At 39.1% G+C, this 10,026-nt stretch overlaps 1 pseudogene; it reads left to right on the forward strand.

Moving 5' to 3' along the window:
• Positions 1-7,309: 7,309 nt before the first annotated feature.
• Positions 7,310-9,787, forward strand: LOC140615694 (pre-mRNA-splicing regulator WTAP-like; annotated as a pseudogene).
• The last annotated feature ends 239 nt before the right edge of the window (positions 9,788-10,026 follow it).

The following is a 10,026-nucleotide window of genomic DNA, read 5'->3' on the forward strand; positions in this document are numbered from 1 at the left end:
TTCTCTGTTACTATCTTCTCGAAGCCTGAAATGTCCTCTCCCAGAAAACTAGGACAAACGGATATCTCTCCAGGAGAGAGACTCTTACAGATCCTTAAAAAATTGCAATTCAGACAGAGAGAATATAAGGATGAGAAGATTCTATCATATTTTCAAAGATTATTCTTTATTCTCTCTTTACACTCTCCTGTTCTTATTTTCTATAGAATTGGCAGTGCCACCACCGTTAAAGCCATTCTGACCTTTGTGGCCCATAGATTTCTGTTTTCTACTGAGACTAGTTTTTCTTTAAATGACACATAATACTTTTCCTTTGCAGAATACTTCAAAGTCCTGGGTCTGCTTCCCTGAATTGTCCCTATCTTGGAGCAGGACCCCAGATCATACCAGAAGCAATATTCTCCACAGTGAGATAGATACATATTTTCCTGCATTACTCTTACTCTCATTTTTAAAGAGAAAGTACTAAGAAGCACAATGCAAATATGTACTGTGATATCAGGAAAGAAACAAATATTTATTTAGTATCTAATATACACAAAACACTGATAAGCACCCCACATAATGTTATTTAATCATCATAGGAAACCATTATGTAGGTATTTTTCCCACTTTTTCTGATGAGTAGATAAATTTCTAAAGGTCACACAGCTAGTAAACAATGCTTTATATAGTCTTGTATGGCTAACAAGTGATCAATTAACATTATGTATGAATCACTGGATTCTTAATTAATGAGCTTTTGCTCATTAAATTTGGAAATCACTTTTAATTTTCACATATATGTCTCAGAATGTATCACTGGCTTTAACTGATGGGCAATTTCCACTTCCATGTGAGGAATGTAGGTGACTTTCCAAAAATATCTAGAAGAGCTTCCCACTACTTCCTAAAAGTGAGTTAGGTCTCTTTACAATGTCAATCCTCTGAAGCTCAGCCCTTTTCTTTAGTGGAAGGGTGCAACTTTGAAAATTAGTGCAGTTTGATGTCTTACCACTTACTGCAGTTCTCTGCAAGTTCAGACATTTTCTGAGGTGAACAGAGAGTACAAATGTAGCTAAGTGTTAATTAAAAAGAACATCTTGAGTGTAAACATTAAAAATTGATCACCTTCTGTGAGCAATTTAATTTATGAGCATTAACATATTCTAAGCTGATGTCTTGAATTTTACTAGAACATATCTTGGTGCATAATGAAGGAGAAGAAGGAGAAACCTTAACATTTAAATGTCTCTTTTCTCAGTCACCGGGGATGTGCCAATTCTAAGGCCAAAGAAGCAGCTCCTCCAGTGTGGCTCCAGCAGCAGCAGCAGCTGCACAGGGCAGCCGCAGCCCTCAGCAGCACCCCTGCAGCCCGGGCCTCCCGCAGATGGGTTCCTGCTGGCAGTTCTACCTACCCCACTGTAGTTGGTCCGGGCCAAGTGGGAGACTGGTGGAGTGGCTCCGGCTGCTTCCCTCTCCTTTTGGGTTACACTAAATCATTAATGAATGTATTTATTTATTGCATTTTCAGCTTGTTCAGTAAGGTGCAGCAGAGTGTGCATGGGAGAGAACATAGAAAAGAATAAATTACATTTCATTGCCAAAGTTAGCCAGCTATCTACATGAGCTTAAGGGAATAACCCACCTCCCCCCTTCCTTAGTTCCGGGGTCTGTCCTCTTGATCCTGATAGACATTTTGAAAATGTCACTAAATAGGATGAATACTGTCTGAAATGTGAAGACAGCTGAAATTGCTTGTGGGTTTCTCTCTAGGTCCTTCTACGCTCCCCTTGTAGCCTCTTCCTACTCTGAGTCTAGAGGCCCAGGGCTTTCCTGATGCTCCCTGGCTGCTCAAAAGTTCTAGGGGATCATTCTGAACTTTCCTTCCTGTCTCTCCAATTTTCTACCAAAATGCCTCAATGCACTGTTCCATTCCTTTAGTATTTCACGCTAATAGGAAATCTGGTTTGTTAATCCATGACCAAGTGTTAGCAATTGACAATGATCATGCAAGGAGCTACAAAAGTGCCCACTCTCAACAGTATTTTAGGTGCTTTCAATTTTGAAAGATAGGGAATCTTCAAAATCATATTGTATTGACAATACTTTGCACAGATAATTGAGTCTACAGTCTCTGTATATTATCTCATGATTAATCTTTGTGTGAGATGGAAATAAGTTCAGAACAATTCTTAGATTGAGCTTATAATAACCAAAAAAGCTTTCAGAATGGGCTTGGAAAAAATTTCTAGATTTGTTTCTTTTGCTTCATATGCTATTATTTTAATGAGGAAATTGTGGTTCATGAACACAAATATGAAGATTTAATAAATATCAGGATATCTTAAGGGCAACAAATAGCAACATTTGCACTTTAAAATAAAGCTTTAGTGAATAGTTCATCAAAGTAAAAATGTAGTAAGTAGTGATGGCCTCTGGCTTATTTTAGCAGGTGACTTAGTGAAAGGCTTGCATTTGCAAAACTCTTGGTATCAGTCTTCAAAGACCGACACAAAAAAAAAAAAAAAAAAAACCAAGACAGTATTCAAATGGAGTTCTAAGGGACAAAAATATAATGGAATTGGAAAGAGAGAGTTTAGTTTTATTAGATTGTCAAGAAAATAAAGTGCAGTGAATTTCAATATACATTAAATCATCAGTGAAATTTTAAAATAAATAGTATTTTAAATGTTCTAATCCAAATTTATTATTTCTTTGGCATATTTTAGGGTAATGGAGCAAAAAATTATTTCTTTCCCCTAAATCCCACAGCTTTAAGGACCAATCTCTTAGCAGCAAAGGAAATTCTTCATTTACAAATAAATAGTTGTAGTTTTCTGAATTTTATTTTTGCTCAGGAGACCTGCATACTTAAGAGGAAGGAATCTAGATGAGAACAGTATTTCTGCCTATCATCTGATGAATACCTATGTGTGTTATTGCTGTAGCTATTTCCAGATATTTTTGCCACTTTTGAAAAATATGCATTTATCCGCTGCATTAGAAAAAAAAACTTGGCATGATTTAAAGTTCTTAAAAAATCTGATTATAGCACTAACTTATAAAAAATTGCATATTAAAATTAAACTCTAGCTGGGTAATAAAATTTATGCTATGATTCTAATTCTCCAAAAAAGATAATTAAATAGATTCATAATTTTTCTGTGGGCATTTTCCAGTTGGTACCTCAAGTGAATAGGACTGGAGCTGGTGGCTGATTACAGTGCCACTGGCATGGGGTGGGGCAAGGGATGGGATTCAGAGGGAACAGGAATCAGAGATGTGGAGTGGTGCCAGAATGACATTCCAGGTACCAAATCAATCACTTTGTAGCTGATCAACCTCGGAACACCACTGCAAATAAGGATGATAATACCCACTTCCCAGAAATAGCAGCAGGGCTACAGGAAACCATGTGAAGAACTGTCACAGCAAGTATTCTGCAAATGAGTTATATTGTGGGAAAGAGTAGGGGATAATAGGACAAGGACAAGTCAGTTTTGTCCTCCCTGTCCCCAAACCCACTAAACCATTTGGTCAGGGATGATTTGTGTACAGGACAGAAATTTATCAGAATAGCTATATTAATGAAGATGTTTTTAGCTGTGACTGGATGCAACTTGTTTCATTTTAGAAACAAAATGAATTTATGGGCTCATGTAACTAGAAAGCCTTAGAGGTACTTAAAATACTTCATTGGGAATCTTTGTCGCTCAGAATCTCTCAGCTCTGCCTGCCTCTGCAGTGTCTTCATGCTCAGGTAAGCCGTCTCCAAGTGTGGCAAGAGTGGTCCTAGCAGCTCCAACCTTATATGGTCCGTTGTGTTTGACATCCCAGGACAGAGACTCTCGCAGTTCTCTTCTATCAGTCCCCTCAAAATGATTCTGAGTCACCTGGAGAAGCAAGGACAGTTCCTAAGATGACACCATTCAAAAGATGACAGGACAGATGAAATGTATCAGATATCTAATATGCTGGTTCAAGTGAAAATAGAGCTTATTCTTGAAGAGATAAAGAGGAATCTTATAGATACCAAAGGGCAGGAAATAAGATACAACTGGGCCACAGAGGGATTGGATCTGGAAAGTCTGACCAAGGGCTATATCAGGTTGGGTTCCCCAGTTTTATGTTCCCATAGCATTCTGAACTTTCCCTGTCATAACATTTGTGAAACTTCATCATGATCAGTTTCTATCGCTCTTTCTTATAGGACTTCAAGCCCTACAAAAGCAACAACTTTTATTGTCCTATTTGCTGTTGAATCCTCAAGAAGTATTTGAATGGATACATAGATAAACGAGGCTGCCCTCTTCATTTCTTATGGTACTAGATAATCTGTCATCCTTGCGTGCTTGTTCCATTCATCTGCTTCTTTGTGCAATGCATAGGCCCTTCTGTTCTCTCAAGTTATGTTTGTCATTGGTTTTGTCCTGCTGTAGCAATGATTTGGGCCTGATTTTATATGTTCTTTGGCTCCAGAGTCTCTCAGTTTCCCGATTTCAAATTTAATAAAGAGAATAAAGTCAGACACATTTGGGTCTGGTGTCCAGGCCTTATCTTCAGATCAAGGGTGAGGGGGATGGGTTGTCATAGGCTATAAAAGGTTGTGTAAAGGGGGATCCCCGGGTGGCGCAGCAGTTTAGCGCCTGCCTTTGCGGGCGCGATCCTGGAGACCTGGGATCGAATCCCACATCGGGCTCCCGGTGCATGGAGCCTGCTTCTCCCTCTGCCTGTGTCTCTGCCTCTCTCTCTCTCTCTCTCTCTCTCTCTGTGACTATCATAAATAAAATTTAAAAAAAATAAAAAAATAAAAGGTTGTGTAAACCCAGCTCTTCAGCAATAGCTCTAGTTTTAAGTATATTCATCCATCAACACTCAAGTGTTCTTCTTTTTCAAGAGAAAAAGTGATACAATAAATCTGTCTCAAATCAGACTTAACTATGACATATCCCAGTCCTTAAAAGTCCTCCTATTCTCTTAAATAATGTAAGTGGCATAGCACCTTGAATATAATCTAAGTCTAATGTAGATGGTATCTAAATCTTTCTCATAACTATGATACTTCCTGTCATCTATTTATATACTCACTCAATAAGTAGTCCTTGCAGTAGACTCTAGATTCCAATCTCTAGAAGTGGAGGAAAACACATATGAAGTAAATGATGTTGACTGTATCCTTGAGAACCTTATAAGGGAATTGTTCATTCATTCAATCAGTATTGATTGAACTTTGAGCCCCTAGTATATGTTTAGGAGCTCTGCAGAAGCTGGGGATGAACAAAATGGACAGTCCCTGATCATACATACATACATTAATGGGAAATATAAATAATTAAAATAATTATTATAATATGTCAGATCTGTGGTAGAGTGAGAAGATGTAAGGAGGAAGACAAGAAGGGACCTAACCTCAGCTTGAGCACTAGGGAAGCCTTCCTGAGAAAGTGACCTACCAATTTCCCAATGGGCATGGCAAAGAGAGAATTGGAGGGAAGAGTATTCCAAACAAGGAATGTCATGTGCAGAGGCTAGAGGAACATAAAAAATACACACATAGACACACACACACACAGTTGATAGTACCCAGGGTTTTTGGAGAGTCATTTTCAAGAAAATGATATTCTATCATATATTGTTTCCTGTGCTTTTACATATTGAAAAATCCCTCCAAATCAATTAGTAAAGATCTAATTCATTCTTTTAACAGTTTGCAGAGTATTTCATGTTGTAGATGCACTTTAGTTTGTTCAGCTATTCCTGAATGGATGGGTCTTTCTTTGTTTCCATCTTTGCCACTAAAACAATGTTGCATAAACATCCTATTATTATATATACTGGAAATGTTTGCTTTGTAGGATTGTTGCTGTTGGGCCTAAGACGTGTATTTTAAATTTTAATAGACAAACCTGTTGTAGTGTCAAAATACTACAACAGTTTGTATTTTTACTGATTTGTTTGAAGGTAACTTTATATGGGATCTTTAACAGCAGGAGATATCATCACCAGTTTAAATTACTGTTAATTGATTATTACTTTGGATTTTAAAAAGATTTTATTTATTTATTTAAGAGAGAGAGAGAGCAGAAGCAGGGGGAATGGCAGGCAGAGGGAAGGGGAAAAGCAGGCTCCCCATTGAGCAGGGACCCCAATGTGGGACTCAATCCCAGGACCCTGGGATCATGACCTGAGTTATAGGCAGCTGCTTAACTGACTGAGCCACCCAGGCACCCTTGATTATTACTTTAGTTATATTTCCCTGACTTCTTTGGAGGTTAAACATCCTTTCATATGCATACTAATGATTTTATTTGCCTTTCTGCAAATTATTTGTTTGTATTCCTTTCCCATTATGTTTTCATGAATTTCTATGAGATCTATATTTAAGATATTAATCTGTTATAAATGTGCAGGGTTTCCTTGAAACACAGAACCAATAAGATAGATGGATGATAGATTAGATGGATAGATGATAGATAGATAGATAGATAGATAGATAGATAAATAGAGTAGTTTATTACAGGAATCACTCACATGTTGTGGAGACTAAGAAGTCCCATGATCTGCTCTCTGCAGGAGGACCAGTGGTATAATTGAGTTTGAGCCCAAAGGCTAGGAGGTCCAATGTCTAAAGGCAGTCATGAACATGTCAACTCAGGAACAGAGAAAGAATTTGCCCTTCCTCTCACTTTTTGTTTTATTTTGGCCCTCCAAAGTTGGATCATGTCCACCTACATTGGTGAGGGCAGTTCTTTCGTGTACTGGATTCAAATGCTAATCTCTTGCGGAACATCCTCACAGGTATACCCAGAAATGATGGTTTGCCAGCTATCTAGGCATCTCTTGATGGTTATTAAAATTAACCATCACACTTAGATATCTTTACTTTTAGAGCTTTGGACTTTCTATTGGTTTAAAAAGTCTTCCCAACCCTTAAATTTCCCTTTATAAAAGCATTATTATATTCTTTTTACATGTAAGTCTTTTATCCATTTTAGATTCTGTTTCAGGGTTGTATGATAGAGGTCTTTATTTCTTTCAGATGGATAATCAATGTTATGTTATTAGTTGTTTAAGCTATGCCTTTTTCACAGAATTGAAATGCTATCTTTATAATAGATGAATTCTTCTATATATTGTATGTATTTCAGTTTTTTTTTCTTCTGTTTCACTGATCTATTTGTCCATTTCTGTGTCAATACTATCTTGTTTAATTACAGTGGCTTTAGGGCCATTTTGTGGCAGCGAGACCCGCAAATAAAGGGGGGCGCCGGGGCTGCGGCGAGAGGAGGAGCGCAGCGCGGGGTCGGGGCGGGGCGGCGGAGCCTCGGCCTAGGTGACCCGCGCGGCCTCCGTCCCGAGAGGATTCAAGATGCCCAACGAGGAACCTCTTCCTAAAAAGGTTAGACTGAGTGAAACAGACTTCAAAGTTATGGCACGAGATGAGTTAATTCTAAGGTGGAAACAGTATGAAGCATATGTCCAAGCTTGGGAGGGCGAGTACACAGATCTTAATTCTAATGATGCAACTGGGTTAAGGGAGTCTGAGGAAAAACTAAAGCAACAACAGCAAGAGTCTGCTCGCAGAGAAAACATCCTTGTGATGCGACTGGCAACCCAGGAGCAAGAGATGCAAGAGAGTACTACTCAAATCCAGTACCTCAAGCAAGTCCAGCAGCCTAGCGTTGCCCAACTGAGATCAACAATGGTAGACCCAGCGATCAACTTGTTTTTCCTAAAAATGAAAGGTGAACTGGAACAGACTAAAGACAAACTGGAACAAGCCCAAAATGAACTGAGTGCCTGGAAGTTTATGCCTGATAGGTAAACAAATCATACTCCCCAGTCAAGACTTCCCTGACAGTCCCACTACGAGAAAGCTGTGGTGGGACAGCCAAGTACTCGTTTCCACACCAAGACACAGACTTTTTGAGCCAAAAAAAAAAAAAAAAAAGCCACATTCTTATACTGTCCAGCTTGTAATGGTTAACATAAAACTTACCAGATGAACCTTGTGTTTCAGCTTTTTTTTCTTCCCCCTCCCCTTGCTTCAGAGGCCTGATGGCGTCGGACTATTCCGAAGAAGTGGCCACCTCCGAAAAACTCCCCTTCTAGAACATGTAGACACTTGAGAAATGTTTCTGTTTGAAGAAAATAGAGGGAGAAACAGAAGTCTTAAGTCTGTGGCACACTGTGTCTTCAGACAGTTTGGAGGAATGAGAACCTAGAGATTTAAAATCATGAATTGAACATGTAAAATTCCAGTAAAATGTAAAAATGGAATATGCATCGCTCTTAACCTTGAGCATAGTGACGTAGAGACACTGTATCTCAGGTGTGCCCATAAGACTGTGGACTTCGTGATTGTTGTTGAACTTCTGGGTCAAAACTCAAATGAGCCAAACAGGCAAAAAGTTCATGGCGAAGTGTCGAATGCTTATCCAGGAGAATCAAGAGCTTGGAAGGCAGTTGTCCCAGGGACGTATCGCACAACTTGAAGCAGAGTTGGCTTTACAGAAGAAATATAGTGAGGAGCTTAAAAGCAGTCAGGATGAACTGAATGACCTCATCATTCAACTTGACGAAGTAGAGGGTATGCAGAGCACCATTCTAGTTCTTCAACAACAACTGAAAGAGACGCGCCAGCAGTTGGCTCAGTACCAACAGCAGCGCCTCAAGCTCCAGCCCCAGGTACCAGCAGGACTACATCTTCTGAGCCTGTAGCACAGGCCGAGGCCACAGGTAAAGACCGTGGCTGGCCAACGGCCCAAGTAATGGCAGTTCCTCCCGGCAGACGACATCTGGGTCTGGATTTCACAGGGAGGGGGGCACAGCCGAAGATGACTTTCCTTCTTCTCCAGGGAGTGGTAATAAGGCCTCCAACGGCTCAGAGGAGAGAACTGGCAGAGGAGGGAGTAGTTACGTAAATCAACTCAGTGCGGGGTATGAAAGTGTAGACTCTCCCACGGGCAGTGAAAACTCTCTCACACACCGCTCAAGGACACAGACTCCAATCATGACCCTCAAGAGGAGAAAACAGTGAGTGGGAAAGGTCACCCAACTGCGGGCTCCCGCCACGTTCAGAATGGCTTGGACTCAAATGTAAAGGTACAGGGTTCAGTTTTGTAATATTTTTTCCAGCAAATTTGTATACAGTGTCATTTAATTTGGGAAAGGATACTGTCCAGAAAATTAACGCATACTTTTGTCACAATTCGCCTTTTTTCGTGGGTGTGGTTTTTTTCCCCCCTTTTTCTCCCCCCTCTCTTTCTTTGCTTCAATACCTCTGCCACTTTGGAAATTCTAACAGTTAATTACCTTGAATGTTGCTAACAGGACATTTTGTGTAGGGTCAAGTTATTTTTATAGGAGTTAATGTGAAGTTGTAAATGGAAATCTTTCCTTAAAGTATAACACAATGATGTCTGTGTAAATCTGTGTCTATCCTAGAACCTGTGCTGTGTAAGGGCATTCTTACTCGTGCTGTTATTATACTTATGCACCATTCAGACTTGTTAGAGTAGATGTGGGTTTATGACTGCCAAGTTTGCCCAGTACAGTAGTTTTATCACTAAAAGTTGGACTTGCTGATGGAGTCCTATAGTAGTTTCAGTGTTAGATACGGTTTTTTCCACCATACATCCGTGCATTTTCTCTTTAGGTGACTGAATGTTTAAGAAATTTGTGTGCATAGTTACTCAGTTTTTATGAACTGTTGTATCCTGTTAATGCATATTGCTCTGTGACTCCAGTATATCTTACCTGTACTGACCAAACCTAAATAAAGATTTTTATTGTAAAAAAAAAATTACAGTGGCTTTAGTATATATTTTTGTATCCAGTTAGACAAACCCTCCCCTTCATTTTCCTTATAAATAACTTTCCTCATTATTCTTGCACATTAATTCATCTATGCTGACTTTAATATTATATTATACAAACTCATTATCCTTTCAAAATTTCTTGTATATATTTATTTGAAGAGATTTGGCATTTTAACGATACTGTGTTCCTATCCATGGATATAAACTCAGAGCTATATATCAT

This window comes from Canis lupus, chromosome 24, assembly GCF_048164855.1.
Source record: "Canis lupus baileyi chromosome 24, mCanLup2.hap1, whole genome shotgun sequence".
NCBI lineage: Eukaryota > Metazoa > Chordata > Mammalia > Carnivora > Canidae > Canis > Canis lupus.